Genomic DNA, 16,529 nt, shown 5'->3' with positions numbered 1-16,529 from the left:
TACCACGGAAAGGGGTTGCAGTAGCTTCTGAGGGTAAAGACCCCTGAGCACCCAAGTGCAGAAGTCTGACTTCTAGCTCATATGAAGATGAAACTCATACATTCGCTTGCACAACTCCTTTTTACGGGGGGGGGGCACATTCACACACTTCACAGATGAAGAACAGCCATTCCCGAACCGGGACGCCCAGATCACGAGGAAGACGCGTTATCCCTATGCAAGTACGCTGGCCTTTTGAACCATAAAACCAATTTAAAGGAATCTTAGATCTTTCTGAAAGACTTTAGTTCATCCAACTGTCGTGGTTTGGCACAAGTACAGTCGGAAAACTCGCCAAGTGTGTTAAGCTATGTCCCTTTCCGGATAATTTGCAACTTCGTTTATGATGGTTGCAGTAGATAGAGTTCCACTCGGACGCTAATCCATTTTCTGTACATGAAAATAATGGTTAGAATTTTCTGGTCTTGGGATGCAGCGGTGAGTTGTATTCTTAGTCATTTAATTAAATTACCAAAGATTATTAAGATGGATTGTACATTATATAATTAATAAAGTCCAAATTAAAATTTATAGTTTAAAGCAATTGAATTTGGATCTCGGTCTGAGACACGGTTTTTGTGGTTATTTTTGATGGTTGATGTTTGAATACTAGTTTTGTGACTGGATATTCCATAGAAATGTTGGTTTAATGGTGGGTATTAAAAAATATGTACTTCGCCAGTAATACTATCTTCCTTACTTAAAGTGGTACTAGCATTGACCCTTTATATGCACTTAGTTTAACTAGAGTTAATGTTTATTTCAACAAATCTCTCAACTCTCCTTTACTGTTGTAATTTCTTTCCTGTTTCAAAGTAAGCTGGGGATGGTTCCCTGCGGTATTCATGGTTTTTTTGTTTAATCTAGAGTTCTCAGAGTACTGGATTTTCTTACGGAGTTTAAATCTGATTCTTAGAGCGAATGGAAAATTCATTCCATAAAATAAAAAAATATGCGAGTTGCTCGGCCTTGAAATGCTTTCATGGTACTTGGTCTCTATATTCTGCCCATATTCACAATTTTTTTCCAAAAATCGACCAGGCAAAAGGATATTGCCAGACGTCGATTTAGTCTAAAGGTGTTCAGAAGACTGCAGTCATTACATCTATTCGAATATAGACAAAGACTGTTTTTCTTAATGCTGCACAATTTTTCAGAGGTTAATAGATCAGGTTATGTTTAATATGGTTGATGCGTAAGTACTTGGATGATTTGTTAATGGGTTCATGTCTTTAGGATTTCCAAAAATAGAACTTTGCTAAAATGTTCTATTAGTTGCAGGATATCGGTAGTCATTTCTGAAAGAATTCATTTTGGCCTTGAAAGCTTGGATTATTCAAGTATTTCCTTCTCTGTCAAAGAGTCTAGTTTTTGATTTACTGTCCATAAAAGAAACTTCTCACATTTACATCATTTTCTGACGATTGTAAATTTTACAACTATTTCGAGGCCGTCAAATTAATCTTTAGAATATAAGATTATTTTTCACACATTGATTGCCATGGTGAAAGGGGAGTCGCCGATAATCCATATAAATTATATTGCAAGAAATTCAGCACCGCAGTCGCCATGTTAAGTGTCTGATCTGATGGCTTTTTCTGCACTATAAGTTTCCATGATAGATTTTTTTAAAAATTCCAGGCGTATTAGTTTCTATTGCTGTTCTTTTCCAATATTTTCCAAAATCTATAGATTATGGTAAGTTTCTGCTTAGAAAAGGCCTTTTTTCAAAAAAACCAAATTATAATAGTGGATCAAACATCGGGAAGTTTCTTGGGAGTTGTTGGAAATGTCATATGCATATAATACTTGTTTCGGTCTTCATTTTTTCAAGAAATGCAATGGTACTTTTCGAACTGCGATTTGTAACTTTATCTCGATAAAATTCTGTTCCTGAACTTCATTGGAATAAATGAAGTTTCTTCTATGCATATCGAACATAGAACTCTGCCTTAATAGTACTTTGAATTGATTTTGACGTTTTTTCCATTCTTATTTTTAAAAACTAGTTATAAGAGAGCACAACGAATCATAAACCCTTTACTGAGACTTTGTATACATTGAACCCAAGAGTCGTTCTTTGGCTATATTGCACCATATAACATTGCATATATTGGCGGAAACAAGTTTGTGCTTTATCTTAGCTTTATTTAGTAAATGAACCTATTTTTTTTTTTGGCAAACCTTCAGGGGAACATATGCATCATGAATTCCAAACTGTACCTTTATCACCTGTTAGACAATCTTCATACAAGGTTTACAAATACTCACCGTTGAGCTAATGACTACGCCAAATCCGGTGAACACTATTTTTTTTTTTTTTTTTTTTTTTGGCTTCTTGTATATGAAGTATAGAGGAAGAACTGTAATCGTCAATCTCCACGTTTCAGACTTTCTCCGCCTTCAATTTTTTCACGTTCAGTGGCGGTAGCTCAAGGAGCTACCTCTATTTTGCAACAAACTATTGAGACAGACTGCTCCATCTCTTGCATAACGCGTGAGCTAACGATCGTAACTACATCTTTCTGGCACCAAACATTTTTTTTTACCACATGATAGTACATCTAACTCCAAATTCCTCTAGAATGAAGCTACATCCTTTTTGCAGCAAACCCTTCAATTATGAATTTCTCTTCGGACATATCCTTTATTCTATCTTCTTGTTTACTTGTGATATTTTGAAAGGAAAAAACCTTAAAAGTAGCTGACAATATTTTTCATTTCAAATGAATTATTGCCGGAATTAATTATTCCTAAACGTTTACTTTTTATTTTTATAAAAATCGTTTTAAAAGTGTGTAAATACACCCTTGTAGTTAAACAATATTCAAATATAGTATTGAAGTAATATGAGGTAGATCTTTCTCGTCATTTCAAAGCGTAGTCCTGATACGGATTACTTGTTACAAATATCCGAAATCATTTCCGCGACACGCGAGAGGGAAAACGATTTAATGTGTACTAAGAAGGTTCTTTGTGGCATCAGCTTTAGAAACTGGAACCTCCCCTCCCCAAGTGGAAACTTTACCATTAGGCCGCTGAGATCTTAATTCAGAAACCTGAAGAAAGCACTGATCGCAAAAAACAATTGAGATTTTGCTATTCAAGTCAAATGAAAACTCCGATTAGATTGTAGTTTGGCATTACATAATATTTAGGTTTGTTATAAACGCTTGTTGATTGTATAGAGGCAACTTTTTTTGTGTCTGTGTGTGTGTGTGTGAAGGAAGACTAGTAGTCGATGATCGGATTTTGACTTAATTCTTTACCTAGAAAAGTTTCTTGGGAGTTTTTGTGCTTATTTTTTCTAATAACTAGTGAACTGTTTCGTCCTCTTCGGAAAATCTAAATTGTTTCGCAAAAATTTAGCGATGACTAAAATAATCGTCAAACACACAATATGTATAATATAAAATTATGTTGTAATGAAATGACTTTTACTTTTTATTTCAATAATCATATTTATTTATTTACTTAAACTAACATAATTAGTTTTGCATATAAACAAAAAGAAACATAAAATAATAAATTATTTTAATTTTCTGTTGGAGAATGGTATTGAGCATGATATAGCGGATAATGGAACTTAGCAAGTTGAACACCAATATCGCGGTTCTTTCCGTATATTTTTAGTACAATTGCCTCTGGTATGACTAATATAGCACAGCGATAAGTTAAGAAAAATCATTCTTATTGTATTCGGGTTTTTTTATAATAGTTTATTAATAATCTTTGACTTGGCTTCAAAATATGTTAAACATCTTGAAATTTACGAATATGTTTGAGTCTTTACTAAAATTGTAATTCAAACTGCAAATTATCACCAATTATTACTCCTGACGAATAAACTCGTCATAACGCAAAATGCTGTACTTTCTCCATGACGAGAATACTCGTCAAAAACACTTAACTGGCTAAATGATTTGGAAGGTTTTTAACATGAATATACGACTTCTCAAATTTTCGAACTGAGGTCGCCCGACTTCCATTAAAGTATTATTGAATAATGAAAGCCCGTTGTTCCGTCGTGTAAGCCAACACCTCCTAAAGTACAAAGCCTCCAGACGGCTGGAATGAGTCATCCAAAGTAGTCTGTCGATCACAACAGCCTAACGAGGAAAGCGATGTAGTTTCCTGTTTTCTCTATAGTAAACACATCGTTTGGCTGTTATAAAATTAAATATAAAGCAAGAAAAAAATCTCAAAATCAAAGGATATATTGGACTGTAATATCTATATAACTTTGATAAATCGTATTTGCATAATTGTCAGGATATAATCTCTCTCGTAAAAATGGTAATGAATAGGAAAGTTTAAACCATTTTATTTAAAAACATTTTTGAATTAGATATGTAAGCTCTCGCAAGAAGAAAATCTCTAAATCTAAGGATATATTGGAGTGCAATATCTATATAACTTTGATAAATCATATTTGCATAATTGTCAGGATATAACCTCTCTCGTAAAAATGGTAATTAATAGGAAAGTTTAAACTATTTTATTTAAAAACATTTTTACATGAAGTGTACAAGCTCTGACAAGATGCAAAACTAATTAAAAGATATTCTGGAATGCAATTATTACAATTTCTCATACATTTTATAGAAAAGACAATTTAAGTCAATTTATTTAAAAAGATTTTTACATGATTAAAGCAAGTCAAGGCTTTCAAAATTTTTGAATGGACTTCAACTGTGCCAATAAAATTATTTTATGCAAAGTAAGTTAGAATTGTATACACAAAAAGGGGCATACCAAACACACTGCTATATTACAAGGTGCGCACAACATCACTAATTATTATATGTAGGATCGTGTCCTCAATCGAAAGAAGACTACACGTTTGTCTTTTCCATATTTTAATAAACGAACACAGGACTACACGAACATTAAGCAAAAGAACAAAAGTATAGGGTTGGTTGCAGTTCAGGCGAACATAGCATGGCTGTTATCCTTCAATTTCGAAGCTCACACACTCTCGCACCAAGCGTCTCTCTTCGGCCGTTTGCCTCACTTATACTTCTAGTTGGAACACTACTGCCATCTGCCGGCGAGGTAGAGGGAGTAGCATAGGGGCTCATACTACATATATACTTTACTACATAGAAATACATTATCATAATACAGCTACTTTCTTCATGAAAATATTCCATATTTTTTATAACATCTTCCTCTCTAAAATGCTGTTCATTGACCTGGAAAAGTGTGGAGGATAAATTAGAATTAACTAATGATGAAATTATATAGAAAATTATTTTTAGGATGTAGATAAATGTCCACAAATTAAAAAAATGACTGCATTATCATTTCGTTTTCTTTAATATATGCTTTCGAAATTTATGAATGGAGATGTTGCATTTATCCTATCTGTACATATATTTACTTTTGGGTTATACAGTTGATTTATTAACTGCAGTTAAAATTATAGGATATTGAGTCAAAGATCAACTAAAATTTAAATTCTTATTAAAACAGATTGAAATTTTATTGCTAAACATATAAAATTAACTTGCAAAAGAAAAAAATATTAAAACATAATTTTTTCTTTAGGAATGCATTATGTTATTGCTAAACATACTTGTTTATAGTTATGCGTTGATATTCAAGATTATTATTGAATCAATCTTTCAATTAATAATAAATTAAAAACCAATTCTATAAATTTAAGCTGAAACAAAGAGAAAACGAAAGAAACAATTCAAACAACATTATTCACTGTTGGAATTTGAAAACAGAATGCATTTATACATTCAAATATAAATTCAAATTGAAAATTATATAAATATAATCTTTTAAGAAAATTATGGAATAGCTGTATTTACTCTTGAACCTTTGCTTGGCTTGAAACCCTTACGAAGGAGCCCGTGAGTCCATTGTGCTAATTTTTCATCCTCCGGAAATTTAAAAATGGATAACTTTTGGACCATTTTCATAGTGCCTTTCCACTGTTCAGTCTACAACTGTAAAGGAAATTATCTTATTGAAAAAAGGTATCTCTTTATGAAAAAACAAATGTAATACGTCTAATACATAGCTTCTCATTTTCTGTTTTTATTTCAGAAAACTAACGTCAACGGTTTGAAAGCAATCTACGCACCTGCTAATTCGCAATCAACTACTATTCGTCAGACTGCTTCCTATGACTCATCCGCTCGCATTTCAGACAGAGCTGAGGCTTTGAGCTTTACCAATACCTCCTAAAGTACCATTTTTACTAACCCTAATCAGCTGTCAAATGATTTTTTAATAAGATTACCAACACTTTACTGTACGATTGGTGATTTATTTGGGACGCTCTTTATTTAAATAATATTTGTGTTCAAAGTTTAGTGATATAAAGATCGTGCTTTAAGAATAACTTCTTCAAACAAATGAAAAAATTTTCTTTTTTTCAAATAACGTATCACAGTTTTTAGTTGCAAGTCTGATTTTGCCATATTGTCATCAGGGTTTAAATGTAATGCTCCGAATTTGTATGAAGAAAAAGACAACAGAAGAATTATGTTCTATTGAGGCTATTTTGATTATTTTGGACGATTGAGATTTTTAAACTTCTGGAGCATCAATTCTACAAGATTAACTGAATATTGTTATTCGTTTTCTTTAAATAATCGTCGAACAATGATTCAAGTATATAGCAATAACTTTGAGAGAAGATATTGTTCATGAATGGTGCAGGGAATCTAAAGACGGTGAAATGAGATTCAGGATAGTCTAATATGCAAGCCTTATTTTAATTCAAAATCTTGCTTCAAGAATCTAAATCTAAGGACTCGCAATGAAAGATCATGTTCAAGTGGTTCATTAATTGGCTCAAAAGAAACGGGGGGGTGGGTGGAATTGCAGACAATGAACAGTCAGGCCAGCAGGCTTAAATTGCAATTTTGGAGCGTGAACATATTCTTCTCTTCAAGTAAAATTCAAAGAACTTCCAGTTATATGGTCAAATAAACGTATGGCTCAAGTGCAGCAACTGTGGAAGAAAGATAATGGGAGTTTTTTTTTTAAATATTTTCAAGGAATTTTAATTGTGTTTTCATTCAATTTATTATAGCCATGCTTTCAAACTTCCTTTATCTAATATCCTTTAAATTTCAGAATACTATTCTTAGATTTTCATCCATGTTTTCGAATTCCCATAAATATTGTGATCCTATTTTCTCCCACAAATATCAAGTCAAATGTTTCAAATTTCTTTGAGCTATTTTAAATTACTTTTAAATTAAATGTTTTATGCGCGAAATACTGAAATATACATTTAAAAGTATCCGCAAACAAATGTTTTGTTATTTCAGTTTATGAGCAATTTTTCAGTAACAATTGATAAATATTAATTTAAGATTAAATAAATTTGGTTTTAAGTTCCAGCGAAAAGAATTGTGAAATTTGTAATATTTAAAGTTTAATTGGATCTCGTTTCCGAAATTGAAATTTTTTCCTTTTCAGTAAACAAAATAACGCTTTTTAAAATTTTTATGAACTTTTTAAATTCGAATATTTTTGGCCAATGATTACTTTGAGGTGTTTGAGGTGAAGATGGTTGCTGCTAAGGGCTTTCATTGTAATAACTGCTAAAAAGGAAAAAAACTTGCCTTAATTTTATTTATAAATAAAGAGAATACACTTGCTGAACCCTACTAAAAAATATCTCGGTTTTTACATAAATGACGATGTTTACCATTGTTTTTTTGCAATATCTGTCTGATGTAACTGGTGTGTTATCGTATGAAAATTCCATCAGCTGGCAATCGAAGGATTTAAAAAACCAATATTCGATTGTTTATTATGAATAAAGGAGAGGAAAAGAAATGTTTCTTCAATTGTAATAAAGAAAATTATATGTAAAGCAACAGGCTTTTCGCACTCTAGATAAAACAAGTTTTGTGAGAGAAAAAAATATTTCACTGGTAAGTCAAACTTCGGTATTTAACATTTTATTCTATGGTAGATAAGGAATCGCAGATTCTCGAACAATACACATTTGCAACTGAATTTTTATAAAAACAACAGGGTTACTTAGTTTTGCAGCTGGTATTTTAAATTCAAGGAAATATTAACTACTTGTGCAATTGAAATTGCGCCAGGAAATATTTTTGAACCTCAAAAGCGGAAGGACAAATGGAAGCAGGAATGCAGCGCAAAACGAATGCATCGGCGAGCAAACTTGCAAGAAGATGTATTTTCAAGCAACTCAAATCTTTTGCTATTTCTCGTTATCGTTATTCTTAAACAGTCTCAGAAATTGCATAAAGGCTGTCCCAAAACTGTATAATATTTTGAACTGTTGATAAATAAGTAACAAATAACGTTCTTGTATTTATAATTATTCACACAAAATACTGTGTCAAGCATTTTTGAGCTGCAAGTTATCACATCAAAAGGAACAATTTTAAATTATACTCGAACAATATGACCGATATCTGTCAACGATTTAAGCCGAATAAGCGTCTCTTTTTTTTTCAGTAGCGACATCTAGGGCCAAGAGTACGACTCAGCTACTCGCACGTCACAACCCTTTTTACGGGGCGGACTTCATTCATGCATTTCACTCGCTCATCCACAGATCGTAATTTAGACCTGAATCAGATTGGATTTGGATTTCTGGCGCAAGATCCTGATTCAGAATATGCTGCGCCGAAAAAGCTTAAAATTTCCCAGCAAGATAAAAAGTAGCTTAACGTTGTAAAAGAATGAAATTGACTGTGTTCAAACTAGTCAAAAGTTAAAAAAGTAAGGAAGTTAATAAAATTACAGATTAAATTACATGGATAATATTCACATCTTTTACATACAAGAAAATGTTTGGATGATGTGTCTCACCCAATAGAAAATCTAAGGTAAAATTGTTGGATTTAAAATGTTCATAACGAAGATCAATAAAACTTGCGCATTCTGTTAAAATGTGACGAGCTGTTAAAATCACTCAACAACTGCCACATACCGGGGGAGGCTCGGCAAAAAGTAGATATCTATGTGTCAAGCGAGTGTGGCCAATGCGTAGTCGGGACAAAATTACATCATAGCGCCTGCTTAGTTTACAAGACCATTTGGCCAACTGTGGTTTAACAAAATGAAGCTTATTGTCAGTTTCCATGTCCCATTGATTTTGCCACTGTCGATAGCACCAACGAGTAATAGATGTGCGCATATCCTCATAAAAAAGACGTTGTTGCAAATTTACACTCACTGACTTAGCTGCTGTATCTGCGATTTCATTTCCAGAAATACCCACGTGTGAAGGTATCCAGGAAAGCAAAACTCTAATATTTTTCAAACAAAGACGACGATACATATTCTTCACTTCCTGTAGAAGTGGGTGACCAGGAGAGACCTGAATCAGAGAATGATCACCTCTGAACCAGTACCCCCAGTGGTATTACTCTCGACATGGAGGACTTTGTGACCACGATAAATTTATACGTACGCCAATCAACGTGCGGAGAGTCTTCGGCCGGCGGGATGCGAATCCAATGCCCTCCCCACCATGCTGTCCCGGTCTATATACAGAATATTGAGTAATTTTTTAGTGTGGCGCCCTTCGATATGACGGGCTTCATAACCAAGAGATATCCTATTGATCTGCTCCGCTTTCTAAATTCTCCTCCCTTTAGCCTGTTGCTTTTACTATCCTTCATCCTTCCCTTGTCTGCAAGCGAAGGAGCTCTTCATGAAAGAATGTCACCGTTCTGTTAGCTTTTTACTTCTCCTTAACAACCAAAAACCCTTCGTGCTTGCTGTGAGTGGCGATCCCTTAGTAGACGGTAAGTACACTGTCGACCACCGTTGTACCGCCTAGTACCTTCGAATCGCTTTCTTAGTATCACGCATAAAGTACCCCATCCCCACCTTTTTACCTTTTTAAAAATGATTGGCTTTTACTTTTCAATTTGAATCTTAAATAACTCTTAGATTCTGTTTTACCATGCTCTTACGTTTTGTAGATTTTACAGGTAGACAAGCTCAGGAAAATGATGCAATTTAGAAATTTTTAAACCTTTTAAAAGAGGATTAATCTCACCGTATGTTTGGCGCAGTTTAATCAAAAATGGTTCTTGCGCCAATAAACTCCATCAACCAACCAACCTTAGTATCACGCTCGGATTTTATTTATTTTGCATTTATTGCAAAATTGTGGTTTAATTGTTTATTTGTTGGACTGCGAGTCGTGTAAACTGTTCTAGGAATGAAAGGGCAGGCTCGAATACAGAATATTTTTTTAGACCAAAGAACTTCCATATTAAGATATTAACGGATCCTTGGAATATCATCTATTTTCTAATTTTATGACACATGGATCTGCAAATCCATAATTAATTGCATTTTGTCAATCAACCATTGGTTTGAGACTCTATATGCGTGGTTGATGTCAAATTATTTGAACCTAGACGAGTCATTTAATTTCCCTGCTTCAAACCAAAAAAATATTTAATTCTTATAGGATTATTTTCTTTTATACGTCGTCTTTAAAATTTAGGACATGGTGGATGAGAAATACAACTCAAATGTTAAGTTATTCGCTCTTTCATTACATATTAAATGCCTGTCACTAGCATTTTCTTTTTATATTAGACGTTTTGATGCCATACTGTTATCTTTGTACTCGGATCTTATTTCTATTTTAAATTTGTTCCATTGTATGGTTTCTATAATTTCAAATTTTGACTATTCATTGTATCATGTTTTATTTCTCTTCATGTGCTGCATTATGGGGGGGGGAGTGCCTAAAAGAACTAATTTTTATAATTTTCACTATGCCGTATGTATATAATTGTTTTTAATTCCTTGAATTTCAATTTATATGCTTGAGAAGTTCTACCTGATAATAATTTCTCTTAAAAAATTGATATAGAAACTTAACGGATTTTTTTTACACAAAAAAGCATCAAATACAGCTCGTCATTGTCAGTTTTCTCAAGAAAAATGTTCATGCCCACCTCGACTCTTTATTTCAATTTAAATGGTTAAGTTTCGAACATGGCCAACTTTGTATGCAAGATGTGTAAAAAAGAATATTATTCTGTCTTAAATGTAGAACATAAATTGATATTTTTTAAAAATTCATTTGAATAATTTTGAATGAAGACGAATTGCATTTTTTTCAAAACAGATTTTATTCATGGAAATTCAAGATTCATACGCGTGTTATAAGGGATAAAATCGTAACCTTATATCTTAATATCTGAAATCGGGAACTCTTATAAAAAAAAATTAAAGAATGTAAATTATAATTACTTACACACTTAATTGATCTTTTAACAAGGTTTGCGTCTTTAAAGGTTTACTTGTTGTTCGCTCAATATTTAATATTTTAGGTATGTTTGGAATGCAACACATTGAGAAGATCACAAAAGTTTCTCTGATAGTCTTGACAAAATGTATTATTTATTGATTTAAAATTCTAAAAATTTGTAAATATATCGTATGAACTTTATGTTTTTTTAACTTCTCTCTGTTAATCCGCCATGTGTTTGGCGCATGATGATTAAGTGTCTCTTATACCAATAAAACCCTATCAACTTGCCAATCAAACATTTAGAAAAAATGGACCAAGGATGAATTTTATTATCTGTATAATTAAAATTATTTACTTGCCCTTCTTTTTTAAACTAAAGGTCTGGATCGCCTATTTGTTTTAAAATAAAGAAACAATTTGATTCCTGATAAATAAATATTAATGATTTAAACTAAAATCAAATAAATATTAACCATATTTTATCAACTAAAGTAAATAACAAGACTGAAAGCTTATTTATTGAAGAGGTTATTTTCCTAATTTAATGACAAAGTGAGAGGAAAAGCAATTATAGCAGCATTACACATTTAACTTTATATGTTATTGCTTAAGAATATGAATGTTTAATTAAATGGATTCTTCAAAAGTTATTGTAGATTTTTGATTATGTGTATAAAACAAATCACATACACATAAAATATCTTTAATAAAAGAAATAAACTTAAAAGGAAATAAAGTAGTTCGCATTTAATAAGAACAGACTGTCTTCACCGCTCTGGAGTTCAATGTGTAGTGCTTCTTGAAAATTCATTACGGTTTGCAAGTCAGTTCTGGCCTTAGTTGTTGTTTTTTAAACTGAGCACAATAGATCTTCCAAAAGCATTAAATTCGTCTTCTGAAGATAGGGTTAGTATCCCATCAATGGCATTTAAACTACTTGTCGAAGGCCGGGATAGCCTGGTTGGTAGAGCGTCGGATTCGCTTCCCTTTGGTTGCGAGTTCGAACCCCGCCGGCCGAAGATTCCCCGCGTGCTTGGTGGCTGACGCGCGTTAGATCTGTCGTGGTCACAAAGTCCTCCATGTCGAGAGTAATACCACTGGGGGTATTGGATCAGGGGTGATCGTTCTCTGATTCAGGTCTAAATTACGATCTGAGGCTGAGTGAATGAAATGCGTGAATGAAGTTCGCCCCGTAAAAAGGGTTGTGACGTGTGTGTAGCTAAGTCATTCTCTTGGCCCTAGTTGGCGCTACTATAGAAACAAGAAGCGCTCCCCCCCCCCCCAGGCCTAAATCCGCTGTCTTCGAACAGCGGGCTTGCCTATGGCAAGTGCCATAAGAAACAACAACAAACTACTTGTTGTTGTAAACGGCTCTGAAATTTTCATTTTTCTATTTCATAACCGCTCCCTGGACATTTGGGGAATGCACACTCTTAAAATAGACGTTGTCAAGAGGATCTGGCCTATTCTTCGCCATCGAGTCCATCATTTCTTGGCACCTAAAAATATTAATTTCAATAATAATAATAATTTACTTCCACAAATATTGTTTTTAATATTCTAAAATGTAAAAACAAATTGAATTAATCTTTACAGTTTTTACCTTAAAACCAATAGCACAGAATCAAAATTGCATTGCCCAATCAAATGTAATTTGTAATGGATTTTTTACTAACTTTAAAGAACAGGAAATAAATAAAAAACACATAAGCCCACTTTATTTGATTTTATTTACAGATACAAATAAAGAGTTTAAGAATAATTAAGCATATGAAAAAGTGCATGCTTACTAAATTCGTCTTTTTTCAGAGACGGTTCTCAGAAACTCGTACATTAAGCTAAAACATTTCATTTTCGGCTTGTATATGCTTTCCCTCGCTATTCCAAAAGTAGTTATCTTTTTAATTTTGGAGAGTTCCAAATGATAAGTACCCCTTATGCTCTTGATTTTTAGCTCAATAGCTTTAGGAATGACATCAAATTTTACTTCAGAGACAAGAGATTTGTATTTCATTTACCATGTTCCTTCAATATAGAAATTGGCAAGTTCCATGGTATAATCACTTCTTTATACTAAAGTACTTCTTATCAATATAATTTAAATATTATGAGTTTTTTTACATAATTCTTCTCTCCCTGAAATGCATTAATAACAAGAAGTTGAAATTAACTCTATAGCTAGAAAAATGGGACTTGAAAATGACTTTAAATACTATATTTAATCAGTAGAAAAACTAAAGTTAAAAAAAATTAGGAGGTAGAAAAAGATTTAAAAAATAATGTGGTGACAGTACTAATATCACCAATTAGCAATGAAGCAATTATGCAAGTACATAAATGAATGAGAATGCTAATTCCTTGAGTGTGCCGATAGTGCAAAAATATTCATTGATAATTAAATAAAATTAAAGGCTCCCTTTCTAGAGTATTACTTCGTTAATTTCTAGATTTGAAATATTGCAAATTATTAAAACTGATCCCCCCCTTAAGTCTCGATCCGATAAACAAATTATTTTTATCACAAAATTATAAAAACATTTAACAATTTAAATTGAAATTACTAAGATATTTTACACATTTGGTTCTTAAAATCATAGATATTTAAACATTAAATATGGCTGATAAGTTAATTTTCTTAAACCTCGATTTGGTTAACCATTTTTTTTTCAGCAATGAAATTTTTTTAAATAAATATTTGTAAAAAAATTAACAATTTAAATTGAGATTGGACAGAAATAATCTACATTAGCTTCTTAAATTCAAGGTTATTTGCACAAAGAAATATGGTAAAATAAAAAAAGGTCAACATATCTCACTAGGAGAATTATAGAGAAAAAATGCCTGATGAAATGAGGAAGAAATAACCTCTCAAAAAAATCAGCAAAGTGAAAAAAAAAAAAAAATGCCGGATGAACCTTATTATTAGTGTTTATTTTTTTACTCCATAAAACTGCAAATTTTACAAATGCATTTTCAGAAAGGAATATGGAACAGCGGCCTGCTTTTGGCACATCGCATACTTTCCATGGACAGAACTTTTTTCTGCTTTTCTACGCCTACGCTGCCTACTGATAATCTTTCTATTGGCTGAGTGTAAATCCCCTTTACAGATTCTTTGCACGGGAATCTTGTCAAAATTATTCTGGTGGGGATTATTTGAAATTTAAGGGGAAATTCTTAAGGAGAATTTTGATTATTTACAGTTACAACCAGAAATATTCTGAACATTATATATTTATTCAGTTATTCCTAATCTCTATCTAGGAGAAATAACTTCACCAGTTTTAATATTTTCTTCATTTACTGTTTATAAATCAAGAAAAGGATAAGATGCTTTTACCGACCAATTATATAAAGCAATTTTAATTTGTCCATTTATTTGCCATAACATAACTAAAAATGTTTCTTGTACCAATAAACACTCCCAAACAAAGCTAGTTTTTCATATAGTGAATAGTTTAGAAAAATTCCACCATTAGATATTATACCACTGTATCCAACATCAATATATATAAAAAAGAAGTACCCGAAATAGTTAGTGCTAACAGAATTATAATGTTAAAGCCCTTGTTGAAAAATTGCTGTCACAAAGAGGATGTACCTGAATCGGAAAATACATTCCATGAAGTGCTCCACAGCAATTTAGGAAATTCCATTGGTCTCTTCCATTGGTCCATTGCCAGATAACAGTTCATTCTTCTGTAGAAGTTACCTGTAATAAAATTTATAAATTTTAATAGTGCAAAAAATTTAAAATTATTGATACATTCTCAAATATGCCTCTTTGAATTCAAAATATTAATAAATTTGTTAATTTTTTAGGAGTTTCATCCAACACTTGGTGGCGGAGGAGGAAACGCATCTGTTAGAATAAATGTTGAACCATAATCTTCTGCTTTACCATCTTCATCAGCATATACATCCCAGCTGTTACGGGGCCACATCTCTTATGGAAAGAGGTAGCATGCGGATCCAGAAGTATCAGGGAATTAGTCGACATTTTAACTGATGAATCTGAGGATGGATGCTTTCGCGAAGATTACAGCTATGAACATGGAAAAAAAAAAAAAAAATTGGAACCAAAATCATACATAAAAGCACAGCTACAAAATGTATTATCAAAAAGTAGGCTGACAGAATTGGCAGTGACCGGCCAACCAGAAGCTGGCCAAATGTGGTCCTTGTGCCATTAAACCTGAAATAACAATCCAACCAGAAGCACATGCCATAAATGATTTTTTTGCGTTACCCATGCAATGTACAATTTTCAATGATCAATAAATTATTTTAATTGAATAATTTTTTCTCATGAATGATATATTTATAAGATATTTAAATAATTCAGTTGGCAAGAAGTAAATTATAATTTCACAGCTGTCGCGGTTTATTGGCCCAAGAGCCATATTTGGTTATACTGCGCCAATCAAACGGCAAGATTACAAAAGGTTTAAGAAGCACTCATTTATTAAAATATAAGATCAGAGACAAAGATAAATACACATAAAAAAATGTTGAAACAAATAAAAATTATTATAACTTCACAGAGATCAATGAATAGTCTCTGCTAAAATTTATCAATTTTTAACAAATCGTATGATGATTCACTGCATATTTATATAAAAAACCTCATAGCAGTTTAATGCTTAAATATCAATGATTTGATATTAAGCATTTTTTCGTGAAAAAGAAACCATTAAATTTTAAATGTAGTAATCTATTGTTAAATACAACTTCATCTTATGTTTGACCACCTACTATTAATAAAAATTATTCTGAAATATTTTCTCGTAAATTTAAGTCTTTTTTCCGACAATTTCGCAGATTATCTGCTATTACTATGTTTAAAATCGGCAAATAATCTGGGATTACCTTATTATCAAATATAAATATTTCTATCGTATCTCACCTCTATTTTGGAGAAATCAACCCTTCTTGGCGCACACAAAAAATGTGGAAAAATTTCCGTATTTAAGAATCGACAGAATATCTAGAAGACGTATTTGACGAGAAATGAGCTGCAAGTTTCAAACCAAACATGTAGGATGCATTTTATGATCGCTGAGATAAGTAAAGCGCATTTAAAATTAAAAAATAACATTAAATACAAAATTATAAAATTGTGATGTTAAACCATTCGTTCATTTTTGAATATGGAATCCTTCCAAGTTTTTGCGTAAGCTTCAGGGGACGTTCATTTTGTCAAAAAGTGAGGGCCAGAAAATATGAAATGTTTCAATTATGGAATACTCCCATTTAA

At 32.2% G+C, this 16,529-nt stretch overlaps 1 protein-coding gene across 1 annotated transcript in view; it reads left to right on the top strand.

The window, feature by feature from the left end:
* LOC129988815 (uncharacterized) overlaps positions 1-15,477 on the top strand; it is a 92,431-nt gene extending 76,954 nt beyond the window's left edge. Inside the window, exon 4 of the mRNA XM_056097086.1 lies at positions 15,095-15,477. The gene's annotated coding sequence lies outside the window, so the exon portion shown is untranslated. The remainder of the gene's footprint in view (positions 1-15,094) is intronic.
* Positions 15,478-16,529: the final 1,052 nt, after the last annotated feature.

Source organism: Argiope bruennichi, chromosome 10 (genome assembly GCF_947563725.1).
Source record: "Argiope bruennichi chromosome 10, qqArgBrue1.1, whole genome shotgun sequence".
Classification (NCBI taxonomy): domain Eukaryota; kingdom Metazoa; phylum Arthropoda; class Arachnida; order Araneae; family Araneidae; genus Argiope; species Argiope bruennichi.
This window is presented reverse-complemented; position numbering and strand designations above follow the sequence as displayed.